Here is a 16,952-nt window from a genome sequence, read left to right on the forward strand (position 1 = left end):
AAGACTTTGAAACTGTGGGTCTCGGTTTCTTCGTCTGCGAAATGGGCCGGGTATTGAGTCTCATTTCTGAGAATTGTCAGGATTAAGTGGGATGTAAAGACTAGCATGTGTGAGGCAATTTTGGAGTTTTCGTGGCTAAGTAAAGAGACATGGGCCTAGCCCTGCCTCTCACTGTGTGTGTGATTTGGGGTAAGTGACTGAAGTTTCTTGAGCCTTGGTCTCCTGTGAAATGAGTGGTTTTGACCAGGTAATTCACAGTGACCCAACTCTTGCACCCTGGAGATGTAACTGTTTAAGAATTAGATGGAGGATTATAGTGCATGGAGACGGCAGAAACAGTGTTTAACCTGCAGGCATATCGCGTCTTTTCACAGGATTGGTAACTGACAGAGGGGAGTGATTTGGCAGTGATTTGCTCACAGGTGCAGTGTGGGTATCTAGTGAAGCCAGGGCTATACCTCTGGTTTCCCAGATCAGTGACCTTTGTCAGAGGTCAGAGCTGAGATGTTTTGAGGGAAAGGATCTGGACCTAAAAACCACCTAGTCCCTCTGTACCCTTTCGCTCTCACTAAGGACAGGTTAGAATGACTCTAGCCAAAACCATCTGTGTGTCTGGGGCAGTACTAGAAATTATGTTCCAGAGTCCCGTGGAGGGCAGTCTCTATTGACTTTTCCTACCCATTGTTTCCAACTCATTCTTCCTTAGTCCCTAAATCAGGCTGGGGTTAGGACAGGTCCTGAAAACACAAAATGGTCCAGGTAAGTGGGAACACAAGTTTCCAGTAAGTAATTCAGGAAGAAAGAGACCTGGCAGGATTTGGGGACTAAGCCAGAGGAAAAACATCTTACGTTTGAGAAGTCAGCTGGCCAGCCTCATAAGCTGCTCAGACCCATTCCTGACAGCTGAAAGCTGTTTTTTTCAGCCTTTAAACACTTCCAGTGTCCTCGAAAGGTGCTGTGAAGGACGTCACAAGACTTGGCACCCCCGTAACGTTACCATGAGGATAAATTGCATTAGATGTATTTCAGAAGTTAAAGTTAACTTGTTTGACTAGGCTGAAAACATACCCTACGCTTTCACCATATGCAGAGAGGTTCTGTAAAGTCTATAATAAAATTCTGTAAGATACAGAGCTAGAGAAACAGATTGGTGTAATGGAGAGATCCTGGGCTTTAATGTCAAGGTTCCCCTCCCAGCCCCATCGCTTATGAGGTTTGAGACTTGAAACAAAGCCCTTCATCTCTCTTGAGTTTCATCCTCCATTTCATGAAATCCCATCCAACTTGTAGATAAGGCTCCTGGCACAGAGTAGATGGTATTATTCATATACTGCTGCTGCTGCTGCTAAGTTGCTTCAGTCGTGTCTGACTCTGTGCGACCCCATAGACGGCAGCCCACCAGGCTCCCCCATCCCTGGGATTCTCCAGGCAACAATACTGGAGTGGGTTGCCATTTTCTTCTCCAGTGCATGAAAGTGAAAAGTGAAAGTGAAGTCGCTCAGTCGTGTCTGACTCTTTGCGACCCCATGGACCTGTGAACCATAAATTCTTAATATTTTATCCATTTTCAAGTTCTAGGAACAGTTGCAGTGTTGGGACTGAAACTTGGGTTACTGCATCCCCAGTCCAGGGTTCTTTCTGCTGTACCACACAATCAGGAAGTTAATTTTCTAAATATTTGTGTTTCTGATGTATTATGAACCTTACAGTGAAAAGCTTCAATGCCTTTCGTTTGTCACCACAAGAGAAACTGAGGGTGGTTTCCTTCAAAGTGTTCTGGGTTTGCTTTAATTCCATGGTTTTTCAGATGTGTTCCTGAGTCAGGTGATGTTTTTTCAACTGGAATTAGTAGCCTGCCAATCACAGCAGTCACGAGAGCTCTGCCAGCTGATGGGCACAGTCGTTAAAAAGAACGCAGTGTTAACTTTGAGAGTTAGAGGACTGGTATGTGGACTTAGTGCAGCATTTAGGCCCCTGTGTCTGTGCCTCTTCCTCTTCTAGGGAAGTAGGTTTTGGGGAAAGTGAAGCAAGGGAGTTTTGCCTGGTACCGCAGCCCCATCCTGCTGAGAGTAGGGTGGTTAAATTAGTTTTTAAAGACTAAGCACTCTGGATCAAATCTTTGTTCTTACTCCTTTTCCTGAGAAGCATTTTGGGCATCTTATAGAAATTTTATAGTACAGCCAGATTAAATTAAAAATAGGTGAGGGGATGAGCATAGAAACAGTGAGGTGAGTACAAAAAAATCCATTCTGAGAGGTTGTACTTGTATAGGGGAGCACCAGTATTGGCTCTCAGCTTGCTGGCAGTCAACAGATGGAACAGAGATGGTCAGCTGACCAGGCCCGTTGCCTTTTTCTATAAATCATACACATCTGTTTACTTGTTACCTATGGCTGCTTTTGTGCTAGAGTGGCAGAGCTGAGTAGTTGTGACAGAGACTGTATGGCCCAGAAGCTGAAAATATTTACTGTCTGGCCCTTTAAGAAAAAATTGGCCTCTGCTATCGAGAAACATTTTGAGTTAACGTAGTTCACCGTGTCCAAAAGACAAAATAGTACTCTACCCAGGTACAGCCCACCCTTCTTGTATGGAGGCCAAAGAGAAGTTCAGAAGGCCTCGGAGGACCCAGTATAATAAATTGAAAAACATCTTCAGGAGGATTCTTTTGACAAATATAGCAGTACAGTTCATATGGCCTCTTCATACAAAATTGTGCTTATAAAAAGGCTTGTTATAGAATCTCAGAGGTAGATGCGAAAAATTATCTGGTGCTCCCAAACTCAGCACTCCTCAAGTTATTCATGATCCAGAAGATACTTCCCTTATTTCTGAAAGCTTCTTTCCCTTGATAAAGCAGCATGTGCTTAATGCTTGGCCCGTATCTATTGAATGAAGTATATTTGGCAGACACGAGCTTTTCCAATCAGGGCTAGGATATGGGTTAATAGAAGGGATCTAGGTTTTGAAAGGTTGGCATTTATTGATCTAGGCTTGTATGCTAGGGTCTGAATCCTCTATACCTACAGACAGAATACAAAGGACCCTTGCCTGCGAGGTTCAGTCTCGTGATCTCAGCCATTTTAATAGCTGTTTGAATTCTTCCTGTGGCGAGTACTCTATGTCAGTCAACTGTTAACTGTTTTTAAGCGAATGGTCATTCCTGGAGCTGAGTTGAAATCTGGTTCTCCTGGCTTCTGCTCTTTATTTTTAGTTCTGTCCCCTCAGATGTCAGAACAAATCCCATCTCCCTCTCAAGGCTGCTCTTTCCCCAAAATGCTGCTGGGCAGGCATAAGCATCTTTTCCTGAATCATCTTTTTTTAGTGTTTGTTTTTTGTGATTGATGACCCTGAAGGTGTAAAGCAGGCCCTCTGGCTTACCAAGACCAAGTTAATAGAAGGCCTTCCTGAGAAAGTGCTTAGCCTTGCTGATAACCCGAGGAACCACATAGAGAACCAAGATGAACGCGTTCTGAATGCTATCTCTCATGCTCGTCTCTGGCACTCTACTGAAGACATCCCCAAGAGAGAGACCTACTGGTAAGTTTCCCCAAGTCAGTAAGATTTCCTACTGATGGATCTTGGAGTCAGCTTTATACCTCCAAATGTCTCTTCTTTTCTCCAAGCCCAGTCATTGTGGACAGCCTGATCCAGCTGTGTAGATCGCAGATTCTCAAGCATCCTTCTCTGGCCAGGCGGATCTGTGCCCAAAACAACATGTTATCCACCACCTGGAAACGAGGTTAGTCCTCCTGTACACCAGAAAGGCCCTGTGGGTTCCTTGTCTTTCTAGTCTCAGCCCCACCACCAGCTTATATTCTCATCCTTGCTGCCATACTTACTCTCACTCTCATCCTTCATGGTCCAGTTTTGTGGCTCAGACACATCCTCATTGTCATTAGTTTTTGCCCAGCCTTTTTTTCTTTTAATCATTTCTTTCCAAGACTTAATTCACACCATATCAGTTGAGTGCCTCCAAGTGCCTAAATGTTGACCGTAAGTTACAACACAGTCTGTACTCACAAAGCTCATATTCTGCTGCAAGAGCCTTCTTACTCTCATGCCTTTTTCCTTTTCCAAATCCACTTTCTGCAGAACTGCTAGAGTGATCTTTCTAAAGTGCAGGTTCTCTCTGTCCCTCCCCTGGTTCAAATCTTTTATTGTCTCCTAATAGCTGGACAGTTTATGGTGGCATCCAGGTCCTCTGGGCTTTGGCCACCAGCTGGTCTTTCTAGCCTTATCTCTGCTGTGCCGTCCCCACCTCCATTGCCCTGTTGACACTTGGCCACTTGCCGCTTTTTGGCATCAAGCTTTGCATTTGCACGTGCTATGCGTTCTGCAGGGAATGTTTTCTGGTTTCCTCATTTGCCTAATTTCTACTTGTCCGCATGACTTGGAAGCCCACATCTCATGCACATCCACAGATCCGCTCTCTGCTTCTTTTGTCCCTATGCCTGCTTTTGTCATAGCACACATTATACTATATTATGTTCTGTGATTATCTAGTATGTTTTCTACCTGCCCCACTAAACTGTGAACTTCTGATAATAGAGACTGTGTCTTATTTGCCCACAGTATCTAACAGTGCCACACAAACAAGTGCTGACTAAAGGGACAGGTGAATCAATACCAAATCCCAGATGTTTTAGGTAGGGATGTTCCGAGAACACAAGTGTTGTCCTGGGTGGAACCCTGGAGCAGGGAAACCAGCTGTAGAACAGTTTGGGTTTTTAGGACATCGACTTGGTCAGGCTTCACCAGTTTGCCCCTGTGAGTATGGACTTCCTGGCAAAGAGTCAGCTTTGCAGAGGTAATGGCACCACTAAGGAAATTAGTGAGCCTCATTAATAGAGGAGTGCCTGTTGGCCCATTATCAAGTATTACCTCTAATTAAACTGCCCCATTTGGAGCTGTCACTGGAGAAGAGATGTGGAGGGAATTGAATTGGAAACCACAGTAGAGTATTCTGTGGGGAGAATCTAAAACCCAAGGTTAGGAGAGGTCTGGGCACATTTATCTTCCTTGCAGATTATATGCGAAGAAACAGGAAGTACTTGAGAAAACTGTTCTTGAAGTGTGGGTATGAGGTGTTTTAACAGGTGGGGCAGAGTTTATCCATCCACAGATGTAGTATCCCTTTTTGCATAGCCAGTAAGGGAGGACACATGTTAGTTAAATGACAGTGCTGTTGGTCAGACCAGGTTTTAGACATACAGCATCATCAACCTTGGTCCATTCCCATCACATTGTGATTGTAGTATTTGATTTGTATTTCTGAAAACTCAAGGACCTTCAGAGAAAAATTTGCCCCTGTGGAGAGTCCGTAGCAGGCCGCTGTCCAGGAGGCTTTCTAGATGGCGTTCATCTTCCTGTGGGCACCTCTGTGAAGGGGGTCTGCTCATGTTCACAGCGGCAGGCTTGCTGCTTAGGCAGATGTGTATTCGCTTCCTCGTACACGTGTGTCTCCTTGTGGCAAGTGTGCGCATCTGACTTAAGTCAGGCTTTCTGAGTTACTGAGGTCAGTTGAACCCTTTTCCTGGGTTTAGCAGCCTTTTGGCTTAGCCTGTAGTCTCAGTACTTCTCTCTCCATCCTTCCTTCCTACTGGGTCGTGCTCCAGTTATCTGCGCTGACTTCCCCTAAGCTCTGCCATGCAGCAGCAGGCTTCTGTACCATGAAACATACTACTCCTCCTTCACTAGAACACTCCTCCCTTTTCTTTGCCTGGCAAACTCTGACCCAGTTGTGTTCAACCGAGGGTGGTTTAATCCTCCAGGGGAGATTTGGCTTTGTCTGGAGACATTTTTATTTGTCCTGACTTGAAGCAGAGCTGGGGCTGGTAGTGACCGTTCTGTTGGCATCTAGTGAGCAGAGGCCAGGGTTGCTGCCAGATACCTACAGTGCATAGGACAGCCTCCCTCAGCAAAGAACTACCTAAAATGTGAACAGCACCAAAGTTGAGAAGCTCTGCTCTTACCTATCTTTCTGAAGCAAGTTTGAAGGCGTTTCAGGCAGCCTCCCAGAGGAGGTCGGTTTCCCTACCTCTGCTGTCTCCCAGTGTTGGAGCACTTACTCCTTCATCAGCCCTTGAGAGGGACTCTCTGCTCGAGGGAGTTAAAACTGGTCCCCAGTGCAGAGCAGGTGCTTGGGAAGATCTGAACCCGTGGCCTCTGAGCCCACAGAGATTACCAGGCCTCACGGTTCATTGGAAAGAGCACAGGTCAGAGTGCCCTGGTCAGTCCCTCTCAAGAAACCCAGGAGTAACACCTTAACCAAAGTTCTCTGGCTTTTTCTTTTCTATTTTTTAGGATAAAAGCTTTATTTTTAACTAATCTTTTTTCAAAATTCATTTTATGTTGAAGTTAATTTTAAACTATTGTGTTTCAGGTATACAACAAAGTGGTTTAGTTATGTATCTACATATCTTCTTTTTAGCCTTTTTCCCTGTGTATGTTATTACAGTAGGTCCTTGTTGACTGTCTATTTTATATATTTAGTAGTGTGTATATGTTAATCCCAACTGCCTGATTATCTCTCCCCCGACCATTCCCCTTTGGTAACCATTAGTTTGTTTCTAACTCTGAGTCTGTGTCCATTTTGTAAATAGGTTCATTTTTTTAGATGCCGCATATGAGTGATGTTGTAGGATACTTGTCTTTCTCTGACTTCAGTTAGTGTGATAATCTCTAGGTCCCTTCGTGTTGCTGCAGACGGCATTATTTCGTTCTTTTTTATGGCGAGTAATATTCCATTGTAGGGCTTCCTTGGGGGCTCAGTGGTAAGGAATCCGTGTCGATGGACATTTAGGTTGTTCCCTTATCGTGGCTATTGTAAATAGTGCTGCAGTGAACATCAGGTGCATATGTCTTTTCAACGTATGGCTTTCTTTGGATATATGCCCAGGAGTGGGGTTGCTCGATCATATGGTAGCTCTATTTTTAATTTTTTAAGGAACCTGCATACCATCCGTCACAGTGGCTGTACCAGTTTACATTTCCATCAACAGCGTAGGCGGGCTCCCTTTTCTCCACATCCTCTCCAGCGTTTATTGCTTTTAGGCTTCTTGGTGATGGCCGTCCTGGCTGGTGTGAGGTGACATCTCATAGTAGTTTTGATTTGCAGTTCTCTGATAATTAGTGATGGTTTGGTCACTAAGTCGTGTCTGACTTTTTTGGGACCCCATGGACTGTATTCTGCCAGGCTCCTCTGTCCATGGGGTTTTCCAGGCAAGAATATGGAAGTAGGTTGCCATTTCCTTCTCCAGGGGATCTTCCTGACTCAGGAATCAAACCCAGGTCTCCTGCACTGCAGGCAGATTCTTTACCTACTAAGCTCTCTGTATTAAGTATCTTTTCATGTGCTTTTTGGCCATCTGTATGTCTTCTGCAGAGAAACGTCTATTTAGATCTTCTGCCCATTTTTTGATTGGGTTGTTTTTTTGATATTGAGATGTGTGAGCTGTTTGGATATTTTGGAGATTAATCCCTTGTCAGTTGCATTGTTTGAAAATGTTTTCTCCCATTTTGTGGGTTGTCTTTTGTTTTTTTTTATGGTTTCCTTTGCTGTGCAAAAGCTTTTAAGTTTGAATAGGTTCTAGTTTGTTTGTTTTTGTTTGTTTGTTTGTTTTCATTAGGAAGTGGATAGGAAAATGTATTACTGCAATTCATGACAAAGAGGGTCCTATTGGGATGGCCAAAAGGTTTGTTCAGATCTTTCTGTAATAAACCTGAACAAACCTTTTGGCCAACCTAATACCTGTGTTTTCCTCTGAGTTTTATAGTATCTGGTCTTGCCTTCAGGCTTGTGCAGTCTTTCTGGTGGGAAGGACTGGCGCTTGCCCTTTGGTGGGTGGAGCTGGGTCTTGTCCCTCTGGTGGGCAGGGCTGTGTGTAGAGGTGGCTGTGGGCTCAGATGACTTTAAGCAGCCTGTCTGCTGGTGAGTGGGACTGTGTTCCTGCTCTGTGGTTGTTTGACTGGAGGGTCCCATATGGGCTGTTGGGTGGGGCCAGGACTTGGCCTGAAAATGGCAGCCTCCAGGACAGCTCACTCCAAATGAGTGCTCCCCAGTACCTCTCCACCATGGGTTTCCTTGACCCCAGTGTGACCACAGCTGCCCCTGCCCCCCAACCCCCTCCCCCCCAGGAGACCCTCTAAGGTTAGCAGTAGGTCTGGCCTAGGATCCTGTGAACTCAGTGCTTTTTCCCCTGGGTCCTGGTGCTCTTAGAAGACCCTGCATCCACCTTCCAGGAGTGACATGTTTCTATTCCAGCCCTTTTGAGATTCTGCAGTCAAGCCCTGCTGGCCTTGAAAGCCAGATGCCCTGGGGCTTCCTCCTCCTGATGCCAGACCCCCAGGCGGAGGAACCTTCTGTAGGGCTCAGAACTTGAGAACCTCTGTGATATAGTTATTTTCCAGTTTGTGTCTCACTCACTTGGCGGGTATGGGATTTGATTATGTCACACGTGTAACACTCCTGCCATCTTGTCTTTGTCTTTGTAAGTAGAATATCACCTTTGGTAGCTTCCAGTCCTTTTTGATGACAGTTGTTCTGCAGTTAGCTGTTCCGCTGTTTTTGTGAGGGGAGGCGAGCTCAGGTCCTTTCTGCTCCATCTTGTCTTCGTATCCCCTCCTGGCCTGTAGAATGAAGATCACTAGATTGAACTCCAGTCCTGTTAAGAGCTTTTTCTGTGACTTCAGCCTGGCCACTCGGTCTTTTGGATCTGATGTCACTTGTCTACTCCAAGGCGTAGCAGAGGCAGGATGGCACCCAGACATGAAGAGGAGGAGGCTCACCTGCTTATATGATAAGCACAAGGATGAATTCCAGAGCTGTGTTTTCTGAGATGAGGCAGATCAGAGGGTGAAGCTGTGGAAGACTTGAGGAGCGCAGCAGGATGAAAGCTTTTGACTTTGCCTCGCTAAGGCTTTAGACCAGGTTAGACTAACCACCTTTCTCCCTGTTTAGAGTCTACTCTGATTCAGGTCCATGGTTCCAGTGGAACCCAGCTGAATGCCAAGGATCCTCTGCCTCCCATTGCCTCCCGAGAGGAAGTGGAAGCTACTAAGAATCATGTTCTCGAGACTTTCTATCCCATATCTCCCACTATCAGCCTTCAGGAATGCCATATTTATGATGTGAATGATGACACGGGTAAGTATCAAAAAGCCTTTGACTTTTAGGCAGCATGCAGGTGAGGGACAGGCTTTTTCCAAAGAGAAAGGAAACATCGAGTACTTACTATGTATTAGGCTCTCATGTGCGTTTTCTCCTCAGAGCCGTGTAGCAGCCCTGTGAGATAGGTGGTGTTTACCCTAAGGAAACTGAGACTCCGGGTGGTTGTGATTGACTCAGAGGCTGACTTGACTTTTGACCCCTAAGAAGTCATTTTGTTGCGTCAGTTTTAATGGGTGGCTTGACGGGCTTTTGACCAGGCATCAGATGTTTATTTATTTGTAGTTCTCTTGAAAGATACCCCCTCTCTGTGCCCCCTATAGACTCTGGCCAGCCTTCTGCTAGGATGGAGGAAGCTCACAGTCCTCTAATGGGGCTATTCATCCCACCATTGAACAAAGCACCACGTCCCCACTGAGACACAACAGAAACAGGAGCCGGCCTGGACAGGCCTGCGGTTCCTGCCATTCCCCCAGTCACTGTGAACTGCAGTGTCTCCGTCCTCAAGCTGCTTCCTCTCCCCAGCTATGCCTCAGTCAGTCCCCGCTGTCTCTCACCCAGCCCATTACCCTAGTCTCTTAATGGGCTAGTGTGACCCCTTAATGGGCTATTTCCTCTCTCGTCCCTCTACTTCACAGTTCCGGAGTAGTCTTTCTAGAAGGTAGATTTAATCCCGTCGCTCTTCATGCCCGTGTCCCCACTGCCTGTTGGACAAAGTTTGAACTCCTTGGCTTATCACACAAGGGCCTTCACATCAGCCCTCCGCCCCTCTCTCCAGCCTCGTCTTTGTCTCCTCCCCTCTTTATTCCCACTGTCCTTTTCTCACCACTGTGCTCTGGCACTTTCTTTTCCCTCTGCCTGCGCTCTGACCGTTCACCCCTCTTTCTCTTCAGGTAAATAACTACTCATCTGTCATAATTCACCTTTGGACTCACTTCTTCCAGAAATGCTCCACAGCCTCACAGTCTGGTCAGGGCCCTTTGATCTGTCCTCACCCAGCCCCTGGCTACCCTCGTGTCTTGACATGTCCCTCTGCGTGGATGTGATCAGTTTTCCTGTCTGTCTCCCCTCTAGACTTGGAGAGCTCCTCAAAGGCAGTGTCAGGCACCGTGTGGGCTCTGTCCCTGGTACCTGTCTTAGAGCTTGAGCGAGCTTAAGCCAGAGTGAGTGCTGAGTGATGCCTATTCACACGTGCGGAGGAACTGAGGCAGACAGGAAAGTCAGGTCTCTCTTAAGTGATGCCCTCCCCTGCACACTTTCCCAGCCTCTTTCTTCCTCTATTTCATCCGTTTTTGTCCTTCACTGTAGAAGCCTCCAGCCTCTGCGGGTTTGCCCACGGCCATGGAAGGAAGAAACGGTGACCCGGCAGGGTTGTGGCTGATTTGAACGAGTGCTGAACTTTGATTCTATGAGACCCCGTTTGTTACTAATAATGAAGTATTTTGCAAGTGATTTGCTTTTTAAAAAAATAATTACCATAGGCTTTAGGTTATCTTTCTAATATCACTGTTATCTGTGTGCTTGATTGAATGAGAAAGGTGGGGGTTAGAGCTAGCCGGCAAGAATTACCTGGAACAGGTAAGCGAACATTTTCTATAAAGAACCAAATGGTATTTCAGGTTTTGTAGGCCACATTTAGTCTCTGTCACAGCTATTTAATAGATAGATGTAAAGGAGTGGGTGTGGTTTGCTCTGGTAAAAATTTTGCTTTCAAAAACAGGCCAGATTAGGGACTTCCCTGGCAGTCCAGTGGTTAGGACCTTACCTTCCGAGGCAGGTTCTCTCCCTGGTCAGAGAGCTAAGATCCCATGTGCCTTCTATGAAGACTTTAAAAACAGTCCACAACAACAACAAAATCTTAAAAAAAAAACCACCCCAAAATATGTAGTGTCTGGCACTAAGCTAAGGTGGGGTGACTTTCCTGAGGCTTTGGGTGGGTCAGTTAACCTGTCCCTCTATGTGATGACATGTCTTGCAGGATTCCGAGAGGGCTATCCTTACCCCTATCCCCACACCTTGTATTTGCTGGAGTCAGCTAATTTCCGAGCACACCGCTTTCAGCCAGATCAGTTGCGGGCCAAGATGATCCTGTTTGCCTTCGGCAATGCGCTGGCTCAGGCCCGGCTCCTGTATGGGGTATGTATGTGGGGTCTACCACCGAGACCTCTTATGCTGTGTCAGTTTCCTGCCTTACCCTGCTCAAAGGAAAGGAAGTATGGAGGGACTTCTCTTGCTTGACTGAAGAGTTTCAGGGAGAGGCACTTCCACTCACCCTACCATCTGTTGGGGACCTACAGTGTGTCTATCTTTACATAAGATGCCTCATCACAGTAGCCCACAAGGTTTCATTGTGATCCCCATTTTTCAGATTATACTTCTGAATCCCATGAAAGCTAATAAGCAGCCTGTCCAGCATTACACACAGTAAGTGGTGGAGAAAGGATTGGGACCAGATGGTCTCAACTCTGGAGGCTTCAGTTATATGTCCTCCAGCACACTTCCTTAAACTGCGCTAATGGAGCCCGAGCACAGGGCTTTATCAGGAAGGCAGGGGATGGCCCAGGCCTGCCTGCCCTCTTAGGACAGGTTCTGAAGACCCAACATACCACTTGGATGGTCGCCCCGTGATTCTAAGAGCAGGTCTCAGGGACCTAGATGTTATAGAATGCAAGCTGAGTGGTGGTTACACAATGCCGTCCCAAGATTGGAGGAAAGCCTGGCCGGGGATCAAAGGCCTCCAGGCAGGGGACAGCAGTATCGAAGTCCCCACATAGGCCTGGGACACCAGACCTCTGGTTTTGTGTGTGTGTTGGAAGGTGGGAGGGGAAGAATGTTTCTGAGAGCTGCTGTCAGGCTCCCAGGTCTTGATTAGAACCTAAGGCCCTCCTGGAGGAGCAGTGAACTTCGGAATGTCCTGTTCTCATCCTCATCGGTCTAGGAACGAGGTGGGGTTGGTACAGTGTGGTTAGCCTGATGAGATAGGGAGTAGAGTGGAGCTTGTCTATATTGAGCACCTGCTACATGCCAACCAGTTAACTACGGCTCCTTACAGCGGTGGTTCTTACAGTGTGACTCTGGATTGTTAGCAGCGTGAACACCATCTAGGGACTTGCTGGAAATGTGAATTCTCAGACCACCTGACATCCTGCATCAGAAGCTCTGGGATTGGAGCCTGGCAGTCAGTTTTAACAAGCCCTCCAGGTGATGCTGGTACAAACACAAGTTTGAAAACCACAACACTAAAATTTGAGAACCACTGCATTATTTAATCCTTACAGCAGTCCCCTTGTGGCAGGTACTAGTAGCTTCATTTTACAGATGAAGAAACTGAGGTTCAGAGAGGCTCAGTAACTTCCCCAGGGTAACACAGCTAAGAGATAAGCAGCTGTTGCATCTTTATGTGACGTTTCTGTGTCTTTCCAGTCCTTGGGAGGTTATCTTAATTCCTATTCTCTGACATATTTTTGGAAGGCTCTGGAAGGTTGGGTAACTTGCCCAGGACCCTACAGCTAAAGAGCAGGGAGGCAGGCACTGGAACCCTGATCTCTCCAGCCTCAGGGGACAGGCTGCCTCCTGACTGTGGGGCAGGAGAGGGAGGCAGAGAGAGTCACATGCCAGGTCCCAGGCCTGCAGGCTCATTGTAGCTCCTGTGCCAGAAGAGCACGGTAGCAGTGCTGCCACTAATTGCCACCCAGTTGGGTAAGAGAGGAGGCCTCCCCCAGCCCCTCCAGGTACAAATTATTCCTGGGGATGTGAAGTTGAGCAATTATGGGAAGAGCCTCTGTGTAAAAGGTAAAATTGCTGAGAAATTTATGTACTACCTGCAGTTTTATTGATCTGTAGAGGGAGATAAGAGTCAATACAGAATTCTCAGCTAACACTTAGAGGTACTTTTCTTTTTATTTATTTCTCATGCAGCTAAGAACAGGTATTTCTAAGGCCAACAGTCCCAGTGTGGCCCTCACTGAGGTCTGCCATTAGCTATTCCTAATGTCAGATTCAGCCCTAGAGCGGTGAATGTAGTAGGCAGCATCTTTGAGTCAAGGATGCTTGGCTTCACGGGGCCTGCCCGTTGACTCTTTGTCCAGTGGGTAGTAGTCATCAGGCTGGATGCCTGCAGACTCAGTAGGGTGAACATATCAAACATGTCATCGAAACTGGAATACTGTGGAGAGTGACAGGTGCTGCTGTCAGATACAATGGGACACTAGGTGTAAACCAGAACAGTAAGATTTTAAGAGAGTTAAAAGCCTGGGTGTTGTCCTGGATAACCTTGAGCAAGTTACATCCCCTCTCTGAATCTGTTTCCTCATCTGTTAAATGGGTGTGCCATGTCGTACCATGCTAAGTCGCTTTAGTTGTGTCTGATTCTTTGCGACCCCAAGGACTGTAGCCTGCCAGGCTCCTCTGTCCGTGGAATTTTCCAGGCAAGAATACTAGAGTGGGTTGCCGTGCCCTCCTCCAGGGGATCTTCCCAACCCAGGGATCGAACACATGTCTCCTGTGGCTCCTGCAGAGCAGCGGATTCTTTACTGCTGAGCCACTGGGGAAGAGACCTAAGTGGGTATATACCACTGGATTTATGAGATTAGAGGTGACTATGTAAAACTGCTGTGATGCCCAGGACATGAGAGGCCTTTAGTAAATGGTTGCTAGTATGTTGCTGTTGGCCCTGATTGAAAGAGATAGTTAGCAAATGTGTCGACTGGCGAAAGCCTGGGGCTGACACAGCTGGAGTGGACACTCAGGAATCTGACACACTCAGAGGTGCATTTTGAGAGCCCAAAGCCCAGGTGAGATGCCTGCCTGCCAGCTTAGGACGTTCCAAGAAGCCCGGCCCTGAAGGGGAAAGTAAGGCAGAGAGAAGGTGTGTCTGAGCACTAGCCGCTGTGGGTGCTGAGGGCACATGTCACTGCGACCTCAGGCAAGTCACTGCCTCAGCTGGTCCGTCTCCCCAGCCTTCAGATGGAGTGAGCACTGAATGGGATCGTGTCTGTCACACGCACTGACGCTCCAGCTCAGCATTTGATGCGCGTCATTGTCACGTCAGGTTACTCCATGAGTCCGGGGGGCTTCCCATCGCTCACCTCCCAGCTCATCTTCCCTTACTGTGCAGCTTGCCTGGCAGTCGCCTCTCGGTGGCAGGAATTCGTACTTTAGTGTGCTCAAGTTGAAGAGCAGGTACGCCGGGGCCACGATTGGTCTGAGCCCAGGGAGAGCCAGGCTGGGTGTGTGCGAGAAGGCCTAGCCCTGGACAGTGCCCTTAGCTCCACCTTCTATTTTCATCTTTCATTGCAGGAAAACCACTCAGTGGGGTAGGGGGTTATTTAAAAGGCCAGAGCTAGGAATTGCCTGGTTTGTGCTGTTCTTAACCTCGTCATTTCTGATTGCATTGACTTGTCCTCTTTTCCTCTCAGAACGACCCTAAGGTTTTGGAGCAGCCAGTAGTTGTGCAGAGCGTGGGCACTGATGGGCGTGTCTTCCAGTTCCTGGTGCTGCAATTGAACACCACAGATTTGGCCTCCGAGGAGGGCATCAAGAATCTAGTCTGGGTGGACTCCGATCAGCTCCTCTATCAGCACTTTTGGTGTCTCCCAGTGATCAAAAAGAAGGTGGTTGTGGTAAGTCCAGCCCTCTCTGGCTTGGTGATTGGACCGGGGCCATGGCTCGTCCTCCCCAGGGAGAGCCTGGCTTGGGGTGGAGGGCATGCTTGTGAGTGGAGCACCGGCTTCAGGAATCTCATGTTCAGGACCTCTGTCTGCCTGGAGGGCTGCTTCAGCCCAGCCTGTCAGCTGAAATAGCACCTTCCACCCTGGGCCCCGCCTAGCTCTTCGCCCTCCCCTCTGTGCCCCACCACATCCCTCTCCTCTCGGCTCTGTCTCCAGTTGCCTGAGCAGCTCAGGATCCTAGTAAGTGCTACTCTTTTTATAGAGGAGGCTCCTTCCTTCCTGCACCCCATTCCCTCTTCCTCCACTCGCCCTCTCCCATTTCTCTTGCATCTGGTTGTCCTTACTTGTCATTCCAGATTTAGCCTAAAGACCAGCAACCCAGTCCCAGCGTTGCTTAAGTTCCTCGGGTAGGTCGCCGTAGCCTGGGGGCCCCCATCACGGCGCAGTCACACTTCTGTCCTGCGGTTGTCTATTCACTGCTCTGCTCCTCTGTTAAAGTGCGCCCTGAGCTCCTGGAAGGCCGAGTCCGTGAATGACGCGTGCCTTCATTTCACTCCACGGATAGGGAACCCCTCACTGCCACACCTCCAGTGCTCAGCTGGCTGAGACCAGGCCTGTGTTCTGTGTGCTGGGCAGTGACAATATTGTAACGGATTCATAATATAATATCAGGCAGTAATGAAGCCTGTAAGAGACAGAACGGGATTGGGGGTGAGAGAGAGCAGCGTGGGTGTGCTGCTGGGTCTGTGCTCACTAGCTGCGTCTCACGCGGGGCCTGAGTAGACTTGCTTAATGCAGGCTTGTTGAGGCTTTGAGCATCGTCTGTATGTTAGTTGACGTTGATATGCCCTCGAAATGCCTGCTGGTGTGAGCCCTCTCTCTGGCCCCAGGCCCTGTTCTCTGTCTCTCGCCTGTGTGGCCGCATCAGCCGTCTCCGCGCATCTTTGCTCTTAGTTTCCCTCTCTCTGTGTCCCCTTCGTGGCTTCAGGTCCCTTTCGTTCAACCTTTTCCTTCCATGAGCGTGACTTAGTGCCAGGCCTGTCCTGGTGTGGTCATGTGGCTCCTCCTCACCCATCTCTTCCTCTAACCACCCCACCTCCACCAGCCTCCCTCTTTCTTCTTGGCCCTTTCTAGGTGCCCTTTAGTGCTCATTCATACGTGTTCTCTTCTGTGTATAGAAGTCAGTGAGTTATTTTACTCTCCTGCTTTCTTAGCATCTTTTTCCTACTTCATGATGAGGCCTGTCACCCTTCATTACCACTATTTGCACCCCTGGCTGGAAGCTCCTTGAGGGCAGGAGCCAGATTCAAATTACTATTGGGTTTCCAGCACTGGGCACAGCTCTCATACAGAGAAGGCGCCTGATAAGTGTGTGTGGGATGAGTGAGGGATTCTTGTCCCTGGGAGTTAAAAGGAGCAAACGAAACATTTTTTCGTGGTGGTTGAGTTGAGGGAGACTAGGGACCAGGGCAAGGTCGGTAGATAAGTTGGCCTGGAGGCGCAGAGATGCCTCATGTCTTCCTCCTGAGCCCAGCCCCCGCCTGGCATAGCTTGGCACCAGCTCCCCAGCACTCCTTGATCGCAGGAGAAAGAAACAGTTATTATCCAGGCGCTTAGGATTTACATAAAACCGACCTTTGTTTTAATTGCTGCCATTAAACCTAGTAGCAAGATCCTAATGGGCTGTGTTCTTTTCAGGAACCTGTTGGGCCGACTGGTTTCCAGCCAGAGACATTCAGGAAGTTTTTAGCTCTGTATTTGCATGGTGCTGTGTGAGCCAAGGACTCTTCTGAGGCTGGAGCCGCCTGCGCCCCTCTCTCCCTGCAGATCCTAGAGCCTGGACGGTGCCTGAGGCCACAGCGCTCCTTTGGCTGACAATAAAAGAGCCCTTCCAGCGCACCGGAGCCTGTGTTTGTGTCTGGGTGCTTTCAGGTGGGGCACCCACAGCTACGCACAGGCCCTGCCCCTGAGTCTGCTGCTGTTGCAAGGGCCAGCCCTGGAGCCTCACCTGCTACAGCTTTGTCTGTGACCCATCTTTTAACTTTACATAAGAATCTTCCTTTCTCTGAGTTTCAATTTCATCATCTGAAAACTTGTGGCTAATGTGACTTACATTG

The sequence above is a fragment of the Ovis aries genome, chromosome 1, assembly GCF_016772045.2.
Source record: "Ovis aries strain OAR_USU_Benz2616 breed Rambouillet chromosome 1, ARS-UI_Ramb_v3.0, whole genome shotgun sequence".
Taxonomy (NCBI): Eukaryota; Metazoa; Chordata; class Mammalia; order Artiodactyla; family Bovidae; genus Ovis; species Ovis aries.